This window comes from Dipodomys merriami, unplaced genomic scaffold (assembly GCF_024711535.1).
Source record: "Dipodomys merriami isolate MVZ:Mamm:240054 unplaced genomic scaffold, mDipMer1.0.p SCAF_1354, whole genome shotgun sequence".
Classification (NCBI taxonomy): domain Eukaryota; kingdom Metazoa; phylum Chordata; class Mammalia; order Rodentia; family Heteromyidae; genus Dipodomys; species Dipodomys merriami.
In genome coordinates, this window is record NW_027202665.1 from 4,590 (window position 1) to 21,298 (window position 16,709).

Here is a 16,709-nt window from a genome sequence, read left to right on the forward strand (position 1 = left end):
TATTTATTACATATGATATACTATATATGAATAATATATAATATAATATGTAATACATATTATCAATAACATATATTATACAATATAATATATAATAAATATAATATATAATAATATATTGTATTATATATTATATATAATACAATGGCATATATTATATTACATATAATCTAATCTAGATTATATATAAATATATAGTATACATATTATATATATTATATATATAGCATATATATTATACATATATTATATATGATATATCATATATATATGATATATCATATATATATATTTTATATATATATATATATATTATACATATATTATATACATATTATAGATATATACATACTATATATTATGTTATATAATATATAATCTAGAGTACATATATGATATATATACATTATATATTTTATATATATAATCGAGATTATATATAATAATACAATATATAACATATAATTTATATATAATATATAATCGAGATTAAAAAAATAATCTTGATTATATATAATCGATTATATATAATTGATTATATATAATTATATATAATATATATTATGCATATATAGTATATATTATATATATAATTATATAATATTATTTTTATAATATATTATATATAATTATATATAATATAATTTTTATAATCTCAATTATATATTATATAAATTACATGTTATATATTGTATTATTTACATTTTATATTATATATGATATAGCATATATTAATAGTATAGTATACATAATATATAGTATATAGTATATACACTATATATAATAATATAGTATATATACACTATATAGTATATGGTATATGCATATTTATAGAACATAAAGTAATGTGTGTGTGTGTGTGTATATGCCAGTCATGGGGCTTGAACTCTGGGCCTGGGCGCCGTCCCTCAGCTCTTCAGCTCAAGGTGAGCGCTCTACCACTTGAGCCACAGCGCCACTTCCAGTTTTCTAGTGGTTTATTGGAGATAAGCATCTCACGGACTTTCTTGCTGGGGCTGGTTTTGAACTGTGATCCTCAGATCTCAGCCTCCTGAACAGCCGGGATTACAAGTGTGATTTGGCCCTCTTTTTAATAATCAATCATTTTGTTCTGTTTTCTGATTTTTTAATCTGTTACAGGAAGTACAAGCTCAAAGCAGAATACCTTCACAGTACCCAGTGGCTGTCTCCCAGCCCTGTCCCTTCCATGGTCCAAAGACACACAGCTTGTGGTAGGGATGATGAGTGAAGTTAGTGATTTCTTTTCTTTTTCTTTGTTGGTTGTGGGTCTTGAACTCTGGGCCTGGGCGCTGTCCCTCAGCTCTTCAGCTCAAAGCTAGCGCTCTACCACTGTAGGTACAGCACCACTCCCGGTTTTCTGAGTGGTTCATTGGAGATAAGAGTTTCATGGATTTTCCTGCCCGGGCTGGCTTTGAACTGTGCTCCTCAGATCTCAGACTCCAGAGTAGCTAGGATGACAGGCGTGAACCACCAGCGCCCGTCTCAGTTAGTGATTTCTTGATCTTGGTCATGTCTCTCTTCTACTTGTCTCTTTCATGAGACTTCAGGGTAGAATTCCAACTGGCTGCTTGGGACAGACCTGGCATGTTCTGCCCTCTCTGCTCCTCTGTCCTCATGATAACTTCTGACATGTGGCTTCCAATGACCATTGGAGCACTTTGTGGCCCCTTGGATGGTTGTTATTTGCTTATTTTAGTCCCTCTTTCTCAGGGATTGAGGAAGAGGAATGGTTACAGGGAAAGCATGCAGGCTCGTCTGGGTTTTTGTCATACCAGGGATTGTTTTTGTTTTTGTTTTTGTTGCATGTGGCAGTCCTGGGGTTTGAACTCAGGGCCAATTTCATGGCTGGCACTCTACCATGTGAGCCAGAGTTCCACTTCTGGCTTTGTGGTGGTTCACTGGAGATCAGAGTCTCATGGACTTTCCTGTCCGGGCTGGCTTTGAACCATGATCCTCAGATCTCAGCCTCCTGAGTAGCTAGGATGACAGGCGTGAGCCACCAGCGCCCAGCTCATACCACTGATTTTTTAAAATAAGGTAGAGTGATTTGAATCAAATCCTCTTAAAAAAACAAACAAACAAAAACCAGTGTTCACCAGGACCTGTAAACGTGACCGTAGTTGAGTATAAAGATATTCACAGGTATAATTAGTTAAGATTCTTGAGATGAAATGATCCTAGAGAGAGACTGCTATTATCTAGGAACTGCTGGCAATGGAAGATCAGATGAACCTGGCATGGTAGCCCACACCTGCAATCCCAGCTCCTTGGAAGGTCACCTCCCAAGTGACCTTTACCATATGGCTTACATGGTAAAGCACTTATCCAGCAAGCACAAGGCCTGGGCTCCACCCCCAATACCTCAAAAAAACAAAAATAAACAAATAGAAAGATGTGTAATGCTACAGAAGGGGAGAGCAGTTGAGGAGAGAGACAGAGACTAGAATGACCCAGCTACAAACACAGGACAAGAGTTTCAAGAGTCACCAGAAGCTGAAGATAGCAAAGAAAAAGTTCTAAAGATCCTTCAGAAGTGTGTTAGCAACTTGGCCTCCAACTTCCAGCCTGTAGTACAGTGAGCAGAAATTCCTGTTATTAAACTACCCAATTTGAGGTACTTAATTATGTCAGCCCTAAGAAATGCATACGTCGATTAGGTGCAAAACTGGGGGATTGGGGTTTTATTGTTTGTTTTAGACCTCATAGTGATCTTTCTGTCTCAGACCCCTTAATGCCAGGATTACAGACATGAACCACTACACACAGCTCATGTGTTTGATATTTACTTGGGGAGAAAACATATTTTGGCTGCTGAGGCATACATGGCTGTATTTAACAAGTAAAATGCAAAAGGTAAGAGAAAAGAAACAGGAAAGAAATGCGTTCTTGTTTGCTAATAGGGGAATCATGGCCTGGAGCAGACTGAGTGACCAGTGAGGATCTACTTCCTGGGTCACCAAGGGTGACCTCCTCACTGCATTCTGCTTCCTGGGTCACCAAGGGTGACCTCTTCACTGTGTTCCTGTGTGCTATCAAGTGCAAGGGCACTCATTCTGTGTCCCCAGGGCTCCACCTGTGAGGGAGTCCCCTCCCCCAGGCCCCATCTCCTCAGGGGATTAAGAGACAGACTCTCAGACCCCCTTGCTTACTTAATTCTTTGGTAGCTTCTTACACGGTCTTCGCTGAGCCTGTTGAATCCTTGGCCTCCGTCTAATTGAATTAAATTTAAATGTAGTAATTATCTAATTATATAAACTCTTTCTATGTCTGGCTACAAAGTTCCTTTTGTTCCTTCCCCTCTTGAAATGTTTGTACGCCACTAAGAATATGTAAGAGAAAGCCAGGCACCCATGGTTCACACCTGTCATCCTAGCTACTTGATCAAGAGACCGAGATCTGAGGATTGCGGTTCAAGGCCAGGCTGGATGGGAAAATCTGTGAGACTCTTATCTCTAGTTAACTACCACCAAAAAGTGTGGAATTGTGGTAGAGCACTAACCTTGAGCAAAACAAAAACAAACATACTAAAAAAAGCTCAGGAATACTGTCTAGGCCCTGAGTTCAAGCCCCAGGACATACACACACACTCTCTCTTCTCTCTCTCTCTCTCTCTCTCTCTCTCTCTCTCTCTCTCTCTCTCTCTCTCTCTCTCTCACACACACACACACACACACACACACACACACACACACACACAATATGTAAAAGAAGGTAATTGTGCTATCATACCAAAGCAACAAAGTAAAAGGAATTGAAAAGTAAAACAAAATTTCTATTTTGGATATGGGTAATTACATTTGCCTGTGTGTACAAAGCCTGAAAGCAAATGTCAAAAAGTAAGAACAAGTCACAGCCTAGAATAATGGGATTGTGTGTAATGTCAATTTTTTTTCTCTGACTCCTATAAAGATGCCTTTCATCACAATTTTAATTAAAATTCAAAGAACCTTTTTCTTAGGACTAAGGAACAGTTATAGAACAATGGTGTCATAAAACAAAATATGTCCAGAACTCTGCCAAGAGAGGTATGTGACTAATTTATAAATTAACAGGGGGGGGATTTTGTAAGATAAAACTTTACTGCAAGACCAAACACCTCAGGGTAATCTTAATAAGCACGAACAAGGAACCTATGATTGTTTCTTTCATGGAAAGGTCTAGAAAGCCACTGGATGTGTCTTTATTCTCCGTCTGTCTCAACTTTGAAATCCTCATCATGACAGGGTTATTCTAACAAAGGCATTGCATCTTGGATGCTTGTTAAATCAGAGTGGTGCTTTAGTCTGATTTCTACTGCTAATAATATGATTCCACAGACTGTGTAAATGGGAAAGAAAAAGAGGTTTAATTTGGCTCACAGTTCGGGTCGTAGGCCAAGGGCTTGCATCTGCTGATGGTTTCTCCTAGGCTAGAAATGTTGCAGGAGATTAGCTGGCTTGGTAGAGACAGGGAAAGTGGTGGTGTATGTGTGTGTGCGTGTGTGTGTGTGTGTGTGTGTGTGTGTGTGTGTGTGTGTGTGTGTCTGTCTGTCTGTCTGTCTGTCTGTCTGTCTGTCTGTCGGTTTTTGGTTTTTGGTTTTTTTCCCCCTCGTGCTGGTCCTGGGGCTTGAACTCAAGGCCTGGGTGCTGTCCCTGAGCTTGTTTGCTTGCTTGCTTCCCTCCCTCCCTCCCTCTCTTCCTTCCTTCTTTCTTTCTTCCATCTTTCTTTCTTTCTTTCTTTCTTTCTTTCTTTCTTTCTTTCTTTCTTTCTTTCTTTCTTTCTTTCTTTCTTTCTTTCTTTCTTCCTTTCGCTCACAACAATTACTCTACAACTTGAGCCACTACTTTTGGCTGTGTGTGTGTGTGTGTGTGTGTGTGTGTGTGTGTGTGTGTGTGTGTGTGTGTGTATGTTTGCATGTGTGCCAGTCCTGGCATTTGAATTTAGGGCCTGGACACTGTCCCTGAGCCTCTTTGTGCTCAAGGCTACCACTCTACCACTTGAGCCATAGTGCCACGTCTGGCTTTTTTGAGTAGTTTATTGGAGGTAAGAATCTTACTGGGACTTTTCTGCCTGGGCTGGCTTTGAACCAAGATCCTCAGATCTCAGCTGCTTGAGAACCTGGAGTTAGTGATTAGCAGTGTGGGGAGGGAGGAGCAGCGAGGGTCAGGTATGTGAGATCCAGTCAGTAGGGTGGATGGATGGATGGATGAATCTATAAGTGGTTGGGTGGATAAATGATGGATGGATAGATGGGTGGATAAATGGATGGGTGGATAGATAGGTGGATGAGTGGATGGATGGATGGATGGATGAAAGGACTAGTGGATGGTTATAGGCATGAGCTACCATGCCTGGCATTTCTCCCTCTTTTTATGAAGCAACTCAGATTGAAGGATTCAGTATTGGGATGCCACTCTGATGACTTTATCTGGTCCTAAGCACCAAGCAAAGGCTGTGTCTAAGTACTTCTAAGTTGGATCCGATTCCACCATCTAAATATCCACTGTGGCTCACGCTTGTCATCTTAGCTACTCAGGAGAATGAGATGGAAGGATTGCAGTTCAAAACCAACCTGGGCAAGAAAATCAGTGAGACTATTATCGCTGATAATCCACCAAAAAAAACCCTAAAAGTGGAGCAGTGGCTCAAGTGGTAGAGTGTTAGCCTTGAGCAAAAAGGCTCAGAGACAGTGCCCAGGTCCTGAGTTCAAGACCTAGACCTAGTGCGCATGCACATACAGGTAATAAAAATAAGTACAGCTGAAAATGATAAGAAGTTGGATCATGAGGGAGACTGGATCCAACCAAAGAAGGCTGCCATTTTGAAATATTGGTTCAGTGTTCTTGGATTTCCCAAGTCTTCAAGTAATGAAAAGAAATGTAGATGGTTATGTGAAATGTTCAAATATTTTCAATGTCCAAGAGCCCATCAGAACATGCCCAAGACTCAGCTCAAGACCTACCCATTTATATCTGGACATCAGAGTGTACAGTTGGAACTGGAGAGAGAAGAGCCCAGATGAGCTCTCATGGGGCATATTTGAAAGAGTTTGGCTGTCTCCCTCTGGCAGTTTGGATCTATGTGTCCTTGGGAGTCTATGGCAGTTTGGATCTACATGTCCTTGGGAGTCTCTTCGAGTTTTTCAGCAGGGAAATGGCTGAAGCAAAGGTGTTGCTGGTGGACAGGAAACAGATGAAGACCAGGATAGGCTGAGGTACCAAAGAAGATATCAAAGATGGATGCTAAAGAGGGAGCACTATATGGACAGATGATTGGGTGGATGGATGGATGGATGGATGGAAGGATGGATGGATGGATGGATGGATGGATGGGTAGATGGGTGGGCAGATGGCTGGATGGGTGGATGGATGGATGGATGAATATATGAGTGGATGGGTGGATAAATGATGGATGGATAGATGGGTGGATAAATGGATGGGTGGATAGATAGGTGGATGAGTGGATGGATGGATGGATGAAAGGACTAGTGGATGGATCACAGATGGATGGATGGATGGATAGTTGGGCGGATAGATGGGTAGTGGATGAGTGGATGGATGGGTGAAAGGACTAGTGGATGGATCAGAGATGGATGGATGGATGGGTGGGTGGATAGATGGGTAGTGGATGGATGGATGATTGGATGGGTGAATGGACTCGTGGATGGATCATAAATGGATGGATGGATGGGTGGGTAGGTGGATGGGTGAATGGATGGATGGATAGATGGGTGCATGGATAGATGGGTGGATGGATGATGGGTGGATGGATGGGTGATGGATGGGTGAATGGGTGGATGGATAGATGGGTGGATAGATGGGTAGGTGGATGAGTGGATGGATGGATGGATGGATGGATGGATGGGTAAATGGACTAGTGGATGGATCAAAGATGGATAGATGGATGGGTAGGTGGCTGGGTGAATGGGTAAATGGATAGATGGATGGATGGATGGATAGATGGGTGGATGGATGATGGATGGATGGGTGGATGGATGGGCAGGGTGGATGGGTGAATAGGTAGATGGATGGGTAGGTGGATGAGTGGATGGATGAATGGATGGATGGATGGATGGATGGGTGAATGGACTAGTGGGCGGATCATAGATGGATGAATGGCCAGAAAATTCTGGAAAGACAGTGGGTAGGACTTGACTAGAATGAAGAGAGGGAGGAGGCAGTGAGGCTGGCCTTGGCCTTGAAGCTTGGGTCACAGAGGTAATGAACATCTCACGATTACAAGAAAGACAGAATTGGTGAGCCCTATCACCTGCCCTGACCCGTCTTGGGCAGGCCATGTTCGGTTCTGAATCCCTTGCATGGGACCCCACCCAGAAACAAATCAGCTGCCTTCTTTTTCGGCTCATCTCTTACTCACTTCCTCTTACCGAAGTGCTATTTTTACTTCCCCGCACCTCACCACGCCTAAAACTCATTCTGTTGCTCCCCACCCCACCCCCACCCCACCCCATCTCCCTTCCACTGTTCCATTTTTTTTTTTAACCAACTTGTCATTTCAATGAGCTCTTCTCTCCTCTGTGAGCTCTCCTCCTACGGACAGCCCACCCACCCACCTGCCCTCTTCTTGCAAATGAGGCTTTTAAAGCTAATTATCTAGTTTTTTTCTTTAATTTTAATTTTTTTTTTTGGATCAAGCGCAGAAGCCCCCGTTGCACACTTAAAAGAAGTGAGAGCAGGTGACTTTGGCCTATTTTTAGTGGCTGCAATTTCGTAAGCTTCTGACAGTCCTAAGAAATAAGTGCTCCAAGCCCAGCGCAAAGCCCAGAGGCTTTAGAGAACCTGGAGTTAGTGATTAGCAGTGTGGGGAGGGAAGGGCAGCGAGGGTCAGGTACGTGAGATCCAGGTACATACATCATAACCATAACCCTGCCAGTGCTCCTGAAGAGCACACCAGGAGTTCAATACTCTACTCTCAGATGAACTCCTCAGGCCAATGTGGCCTCTCGGCCCTTAGAGAAGGGCAGGTTCTCTGAAGGAAGGAAAGAAGTAACTCTGTGTGTGTGTGTGTGTGTGTGTGTGTGTGTGTGTGTGTGTGTGTGTGTACTGGGCCTGGGGCTTGAACTCAGAGCCTGAGCACTGTCCCTACACTTTTCTACTCAAGCCTAATGCTCTACCACTTGAGCCACAGCTCCTCTTCTTACTTCTTGGTGATTCCTTGGAGAGAAGAATCTCACAGACTTTCCTGCTTGGGCTGGTTTGGAATTGCGATCTCACATCCGGACCTCCTGAGTAGCCTGGACTATAGGCATGTATTATAGTGCCCAGCTAGAAAGTGACTTCTTGATGTTAGTATAGATCCTTCCTCACAAACTCTGTATCCTCAGATCTCTGTATCCTGAGCCTGGAGCCAGAGACCCTGTAGCTCCCAGAAAATGGAAGGTTTTTTTCCCCCCTGCTACTCTTGAAAGACGGCTGGAGGCTGATGCATGCAACGGAACGCAACTATGCAATGGAAACAAACAAATATGGATGACTCCCAAATGCCTGTGCTGAGCAAGAGAAGGTGGAGTCGGAAGACTGCAGACTGTATGATTTCTCTTATGTGACAGTGTGGGAAATGGAAGGGAAAAATCATGGTGCTCCCGGTCATGTAGGGGTTTCAGTGCAGGGAGGAAATCAGGGTCTAGGCAGTGTAAATAAGCAAAGCTTCTCTGTCTTGGCTGTGCTGATGGCCGTCAGTGAGTGTATTTTGTCTGTAATCACAGGAGTGAACACTTAAAGTGGGTAGATAGTGCTGTTTCACTTAAAAGAAACACACACACAGAGAGGGTGGGAGAGAGAGGCAGAGACACACAGAAACAGAGAAGTGTATACTATTATTAAGTTACTTCAAAGAAAGAGAGGAAGACAGAAAGAGAAGCGCGCGCGCGCACACACACACACACACACACACACACACACATACACGTGCACCTGTACATGCCAATCTTTTGGACTTGAACTCAGGGCCTGGGCACTGTCTCTGAGCATCTTTTGCTCAAGGCTAGCACTCTATCATTCGAGTCAGAGCTCCATTTCTGGCTCTTTTTTTGTTGTAGTTGTTTTGGTAGTTTAGTGGAGATAAGAATCTCACCGATTTTCCTGCCCAGGCTGGCTTCCAACCATGATACCTCAGATTTTAGTCTCCTGAGTAACTAGGATTACAGGTGTGAGCCACTTGTGTCTACCTCCATGCTAGATATTAAGTTACTTAAAAGAAAGACAGGGGTGGAGTAGTGAAAGGGAGAGAGAAAGGGAGAGGAGAGATGGACAGACAGAAAGGGAGAGATGGAAAGAAACAGAGAATGAGAGAGGTGGTGGATATTAAGGGAAAAGATATTATTAAGGGAAAAGAGAAGAAGAGAGACAGACAGAGACAAAGACAAGAACTGACTTAAAGAAAAAGAGGGAGAGAGAAAGACAGAGATGTGTTGAACATTATTTAGTGACAAAAGAAAGGAAATGAGAGAGAGAGAGAGAGAGAGAGAGAGAGAGAGAGAGAGAGAGAGAGAGAGAGAGAGAGAGCGCACTAGAGATCCTCCAAACTCAGATCCATGTCCCTAACCCAAATCACCAATTTCCTCATGAACAGGTCTTTGCGCCTTGTAGCTGGCTAAACTTAGAAATCCTCTGGGCAATGTTTTCTCTCTGAGAAAGTTCGAGTAAGTTACCTCACCAACATTTTCATTTCTTCCCTCTAAAATTGGGATAGTAATAATTCTTGCCTTTGAGAGCCATTGGGCAAATTAAATGATTTTCTTCATGTCAAGGGGTTGACCCAGTCTACGGCATGACCATTTTCTTTTCATAGATGCTTCCTGGTGTTATTATTATTTGCCAAGCAGCCTCATCTCCGCTGACTGGTTTTCTTTAACTACAAGGACCTTCCAAGGTTGGAAATAAAACTCTCCTAATGAAATTTCTTGGGAGACTCTTAATTGAGATTCAGGAAAGTGAAGACCCTTGCTTTAGGGAGCATTATGTGGAAGTATGCCAAGATGCCAACTTTCCAGGTTGGGCTTCTTGAGCTTTGATGTCAATGCTGTTGGGACAGCAGCAAACCTGTTGACCCCTCCAAAAGTTTCACAGTAGGAAGTGAAAGTCCAGCCTTTGGACAGGCACCAGTGGCTCACGCCTGTAATCCCAGCTACTCAGGAGGCTGAGATCTGAGGATTTGCAGTTCCAAATCAGCTCTGGCAGAAGTCCGTGAGACTCTTATCTCCAATGAACCAACCCCAAAGCTAGAAGTAGAGTTGTGGCTTAAACAGTACAGTGGCTAGCCTTGAGGGAAAAAAATGCTGAAAGATAATGCCTAAGCCCTGAGTTCAAGCCCAAGTTTGAACCTCAGTACTGCCATAACAAAAACATGGGCTGTCTAAAATGGGGATTAGGGCAATGGAGGCAGAAAGGACTGGCTTACAGGTCTTCACGAGTGTGTGTGATCACACTCACTGGGAGGGAGACAGAGTGTAACTGTTGTGACTTCTTCTTAGTGTAAGTAAATATTGTCATGCCTAATGTATTTGTAATTTTATATATTCTGCATTTGCCTCTCCTACTTAGAAGGTGGCCTTGTGAATCTAATTCTATCCATCCATCCATCCATCCACCCATCCTATCCATCTATCCACCCACCTATGTACCCATCTATCCATCCATCCATCTACCTATCTATCCATCCATGTATCCATGAATACACCCACTCATCCATCCATCCATCCATCCATCCATCCATCCATCCATCCACCCATCCTATCCATCCATCTAGCCATCTAATCATCCATCCATCTAGCTATTCACCTATCTATCCATCTACCCATCTGTCCATCCATCCACCTATCTATCCATCCACCCATCCACCCACCTATCCACCCATCTATCCATTTATCCACCCACCTATACACCCATCAATCCATCCAGCCATCTATCCATCCATCCACCCACCCACCCATGCATACATAGATACATCATCCACCCATCTATTTGTCCATCCATCATTTATCCACCCACCCATCCCTCCAGCTATCTACCCATCTAGCCACATATCCATCCATCACCCAGCCAGCCAGCTCTCCACTCATACAGCTACCTCTCCATCCACCTATCCACCACCCACCCATGCATACATACATAAATACACACATAGATACATAGATACATCTATCCAACCATCCATCCATCCATCCATCCACCCACCCACCCATCCATCCATCCATCTATCCATCCATCCATCTATCCAACCATCCACCCACCCATCCATCCATCCATCCATCCATCTATCCAACCATCCACCCACCCATCCATCCATCCATCCATCCATCCATCCATCTATCCATCCATCCATCCATCCATCCATCCATCCATCCATCCATCCATCCTCCCAGCTATCCACCTTTATTGGCTGCTGGATTTAATCTGCATTTCTCTTCCCATTTTTTTTGCTGGTGGGTCTCAGGGCCTTGTCAGTGACTTCCTTAGGACCCTCATGCCCCTGTATTTTTCATGAATCTCATCATAACTGACGTTATCTTTTTAAAAATCCTCACTTCACGCCTTGCACACATCTCCATGGTGTCATGTAATACTCATTCATTAGCTGCCCAAGGAACGAGGTTCTGTGGTTCTTCTGGTTTTACAGCTGAGAAGACAGAGACGTTGTGCAAGTCAGAAAGCGGTCACAGTTGATCAACCGAGACTGGGACGGATCCTCAGTGTCCTGCTTCTTCCTACACCCTCCACTTGAGAGGAGACTGACGGACGGACACCTGCAGCTGCACCTGACATTATCCCAGTTGTAATGGGAGATTATTGGGGTGTGTGTCTGCCTCCTTGAAAAAACAAAAGAGGCTGCTGTGTCTTGAGAAGGTGAACAATGTTCTCCATGCTCAGCTCCAAGAGAACAGTATGATCCCCAGGTGTTACCTGCCGGTGTCATCCCAGGCTCTGGTATACCCTTCCCCCATCTTTGCCCGCAGCTCTTTCTCCTGGGTGGAGGGGGGGTGGGCAGCAACCCTGGCAAACCCCCAGCCCTGAGCACACTTCCCACGGACCCATCTGTCAGCTGCCCGTGGAGCTAACACACCAATCTGTCAGGACTCAAGGGGCACCTCTCTCTGCCTTTGTTCCTTTGTCTTTTTCGAGCAAGGACAAGGGCTGGCTGTGCTTCTGCAGGAGTTTGTTGTGGTCGGGTAATTTGTTTTCCCTGGAGAGAACAGAAAAGCTTTTTTGTTGTTGTTTTTTTGTTCTACTTAGTCCCCTGAAGGGTGGGCAGCAAAATGAGCAACTGTCTTCCCCGGACCACCACCATCCGTTCCCATTCAGCGAGACTCCTGGCAGTGCCATTTCAGAACTCTGAGACTGGGAGAGCAAACACCATCTCATTAAAAAAGAAAAACCTAGGGGCCTGTTGGATTCATTAATCATGGGACCCCAGTCTGCTCATTTGCTGCTAATCAGCGGGCTCGTGGGAGGGAGCTACCAGTTGCCAGCTGCCACAAGGTTTCTTTTAACCCCTCCTCTGCCCACATCCACAGCCTGGAATAGAACCCTAGAACTCTGTTTCCCTCAAGGTGAAGATTGGCAAGAGATCGCTGGGTAGGTTTGTGTTGGGGATGTGGGGGGGGCGGAGGAGGAAATGCAGACTGAGCTTTCTGTTTTGCTTAATGTATTGGTCTCTTCAAGGCAGCTACCACTAAGAGCTCTCTCTCTCTCTCTTCTCTCTCTCTGTCTCTCTCTCTCTTTCTGCCTGTACTGAGACTTGAACTCAGGGCCTCACACTTTCACTGTTGCTCAAGGCTGGTGCTCTACCACTCCAACCAAATCTCCACTTCCAGCTTTCTTGCTGGTTCCCTGGCGATGCGAGTCTCACGGACTTTCCTGCCTGGGCTTGGCTTTGAACTGCGATCCTCAGATCTCAGCCTCCTGGGTTCGCTAGGATGACAGGGGTGAGCCACTAACCCCCCAGTTCTTTGTCTCTTTCGGTATTTCCCAGGAGCACAAAGTTTCCCCTTTTACAAACCTGAGGAAAGTGAGACTCAGAGGTGACATGTCTGATTGGGCCTGAGCTGGGATGGAAGTCAGAGGTATGGACCCCAAAACCCTGAGCAACCAAGGAGGCCAGCCCCCCTCTCCTACCATTCTCTGTTCTTCCTGAGGCTCCTGAAGAGGCTGGGAAGAGGGCAGACTGTGTAAGTGGCCAGAGCTGGGGTTGACATTTCTAGGGTGACCTCTCTGTTCTATGGAGAAATAGGATAATAGTGTGTTTGGGGGGGGGGGGTGATTCTGTAAGGCCAGTGGCCAAAACTTCACGCACGGCCCCTTCTCTTCAAACATCCCCTTCATCTAGGAATGAAATGAAGGGGACATTTTCCCAGCTGCCTTGGTGGCTCACGCCTGTCATCCTAGCTACTCAGGAGGCTGAGATCTGAAGATCGTGGTTCAAAGCCAGCCCCGGGCAGGATAGTCCGTGTGATTCTTACCTCCAACGGACCACCGAAAAGTCAGAAGTGGAGCTGTGGCTCAAGTGATAGAGTGCTGGCCTTGAGAGAGAGAGAGAGATACAGAGACAGAGACAGAGACAGAGAGAGATCAGGAAGAGTATCCAGGCCCTGAGTTCAAGCCCCAAGACTGGCACAAAATAATAAATAAATAAATGAAATTTTGTTTTCTAGGCATCAAGAGGGACGGCCTGAACTTCTGTCTACAGTTCTGCAGCTCTCCAATTCTCCATGCTTTCCTGCTCAAAAACCAGTCTTGGCTACCAGGCTGGAAGGTAAATTTGTTCATCGGCTCTGTAATTTACATATGGCGGCCTACTAAGTTTCTCCCCGGCTTAGCAGCTTACCACGAGGATCATTATTCTGAATTCAAGATATTCCCCCGAGTAGAAGCTGAGCTTTGCTTCATTGGGCACTTCTGGCTCAAGGTTTGGCATGAAATGCTACCATGCCTTTACAGCCGGGTCTGAGGTCTCATTCAACGGCTTGACCCAGGCTAAGTTTCCATTTCCCAAACTCCTTCACGTGTAGTTAATACGCTTTGGACGTTTTTGTGGTTGTTGTTTTGTTGTGTGTGGGTCTTTTTGATTTTTCCGTCGTGGTCCTGGGGCTTGAACTCAGGACCTGGGTGCTATTCTTAATCTATCATGATTGCTCTAATCAGCACTCGACCACTTTGAGCCGCAGCTCCACTTCTGGCTTTGTTGGTGGTTCATGGAAGGTAAGAGGTGATCCTCGGATCTCAGCCTCCTGACTAGCTAGGAGGACAGGCGTGAGCCACTGGGGTCCAAGAGGCATTAATTCTTTTTTCCTCAGGCTGTTGGGTAGAAAGCGCCAGTTCTGCACAGATGATTTCATTTGGGGTCTTAAGTTCCCTTTTTATCAGGCAGAATTCTTCCTAGAGCTTCCTGCACTGTGACAGGCTGATGCTTACGTTAGGCCAGCACGAATAACCCGAGAAAGAGGCCATGATTTGCTCTAGAACTCATGTCTTACCTGCGATCCCCTAGTCTCTCTGCTGAATTCTATGGGTTGCAAAGGAGCCATGGTTACAGTCAAGACGTAGAAAGAGGATCTCACAATAGCCAAATGCCGGGAGACAGGGATTCTTTGGGGTCTATCTGTTAGATGGAGAGTCCCAGATGACAACTCGACCTGCACAGGAAAGAGCACAGCGCTGTTTTCCATGAGGTTTCTACCTGCAATTCCTTCCAATGCAAAGATAACCTCACTGCGTTGTTTGCCTAGATTCCCCTCTTTCTGCTTTCCTATTTATTTATTTATTTAGTCAGTTGTGGGGCTTGAACTCTGGGCCTGGGCGCTGTCCCTCAGCTCTTCAGCTCAAGGCGAGTGCTCTACCACTTGAACCACAGCGCCACTTCCACTTTTCTGGTGGTTCATTGGCGATCAGAGTCTCATGGACTTTCCTGCCCGAGCTGGCTTTGAACCTCGATCCTCAGATCTCAGCCTCCTGAGTAGCTGGGATGACAGGCGTGAGCCACTGGAACCTGGCCGATACTTTCTTTTTAAAATGTTTCTTCTTCTTAAAAAGGCAATGTACAGAGGGGTTACAATTGCATAAGTCAGATAAAGAGTACATTTATTTTTGGACAATGTCTCTTCTTTCCTTCCTCCCTCCCTCCCTACTTTCCTTCTTTCCTCCCTCCCTCCCTCCCTCCCTCCCTCCCTCCCTCCCTTCCTTCCTTCTTTCCTTTCTTCCTTCCTTCATCCCTCTCTCCATTCTGTCCCTTCTCCTTCATTCCTTCCTCTCCTCCCCTCCCTCTCTTCCCTTCCTTTTTCTTCCCCACCCTTTCCCTCTCCTCTCCTCCCCTTCTCTTCACTTTCCCTTCCCATCTCCTTTTTTTTCTTTTCTCCCTTCTTTCTCCTTCCCTCTTCCTTTCCCTCCCTCCTTCCCTCCCTCCCTTCCTTTCTTCCCTCTTCCTTTTCCCCTTCCTCTTTCTTCCTTCCCTCTTTCTTTCTTTCTTCCCTCCCTCTCTCTTCCTTCCTTCCTTTCTCCCTTTTCCTTTTCTTCCTTTCATTTCTCCTCTTCCTTCCTTCCTTCCCTCCTTTCTTCCTTCCTTCCTTCCTTCCTTCCTTCCTTCCTTCCCTCTTTCCCTCCCTCCTTCCTTCCTTCCTTCCTTCCTTTTTTTCCTTTCTTTCTTTTCTCTCTCTTCCTTTCTGCCATTCCCTTCCTCCCCTCCCACATCCTTTGGTTATTTTGCACCGTCTCCCTCCTGTTCAGTCGATGCAATGAGCACTTGGCACAAGTAGAAGGTCTGTCCCTGAACAGGAAGACACACAGCCAACCCCTGCCACCTGCTCGGCCACTTCTGTCTCGCTCTGTGGGGCTCTCATCAGACACCGAAGTTCCTGGGGTACACCTCCTCCAGATTCCCCCTCCTTCAATGCTCTGAGGGGTTGGGGAGGCCTTGTGTCTTCCCCAAGGGGGGGTGGGGAGAGGTACCCAGGTCACACAGCTGGATAAATGGCATGCATAGGAATGCAAAGGAGAGACACTCTAAACCCCTCCCAGATTACCATTTATTTCAGCTCCATATTGAATTTCTGGCCTGGCCTAATGTTGCTTGAACTGCTGCCTCCAAGAATCTTCTTGAAGATGTTTTCCGAAAAAAATCGCAGCTCCCCTCCTCCCACCCCAGGGAGAATTAAGTGGAACTACCACTTAATCCCCCTCCCCCTTCATTTCTAATCAGCAATTGATCTTCCAAAGCCTGTGGGACAGGGGAGAGAAATCGAATTCCGTTCTGATGATAATGCTGTCGGATGACATCGATTTCCACCCCGCAGAGGAGACCTGCAGGGAGATGGGATAAATCCACAGACGTCACAAAAATATTCACGCAGGAGGCGGGACACGAACAATTTCAAAGCCCTTTTCTCTTTCTATTTTTTTTTTTAAATCAAAGCTTCCTCTTCAGAAGCTCTCTTTGGAATTCTTTGAAGAAAATTGGAGCGGAGACCATAAAATAAATGTGAGGCACAATCAGATACATGCTGGTTATTGAGTGTTCTATTCTGAGGTACTTTGGATGCTACATTGGACGATCCGTAATAGAATAGAGAGCAGTGGAATTTGCTTTTATGAATGTCAGTAGTTTTCACAAGCCAAGTGCTCAACACGTAACAGACTTTCTGCAAAACATCACACGTCTTGTATCTTGGGGAAGGAAGCTAGCAGTTTCTCTCAGAAAAA

At 44.9% G+C, this 16,709-nt stretch overlaps 1 long non-coding RNA gene across 3 annotated transcripts; it reads left to right on the forward strand.

The window, feature by feature from the left end:
* The first annotated feature begins 11,872 nt into the window (after nt 1-11,872).
* Nucleotides 11,873-16,506, forward strand: LOC138825157 (uncharacterized). 3 transcript variants are annotated; one of them, XR_011371360.1, is made up of 5 exons: nt 11,873-11,945; nt 12,533-12,593; nt 12,991-13,081; nt 13,670-13,770; nt 16,210-16,506. It is a non-coding gene; the product is annotated as an uncharacterized lncRNA (long non-coding RNA). The 3 variants fall into 3 exon arrangements; XR_011371359.1 differs by lacking the exon at nt 11,873-11,945 and having other exon boundaries at nt 12,122-12,593; XR_011371361.1 differs by lacking the exons at nt 11,873-11,945; nt 12,991-13,081 and having other exon boundaries at nt 12,122-12,593.
* Nucleotides 16,507-16,709: the final 203 nt, after the last annotated feature.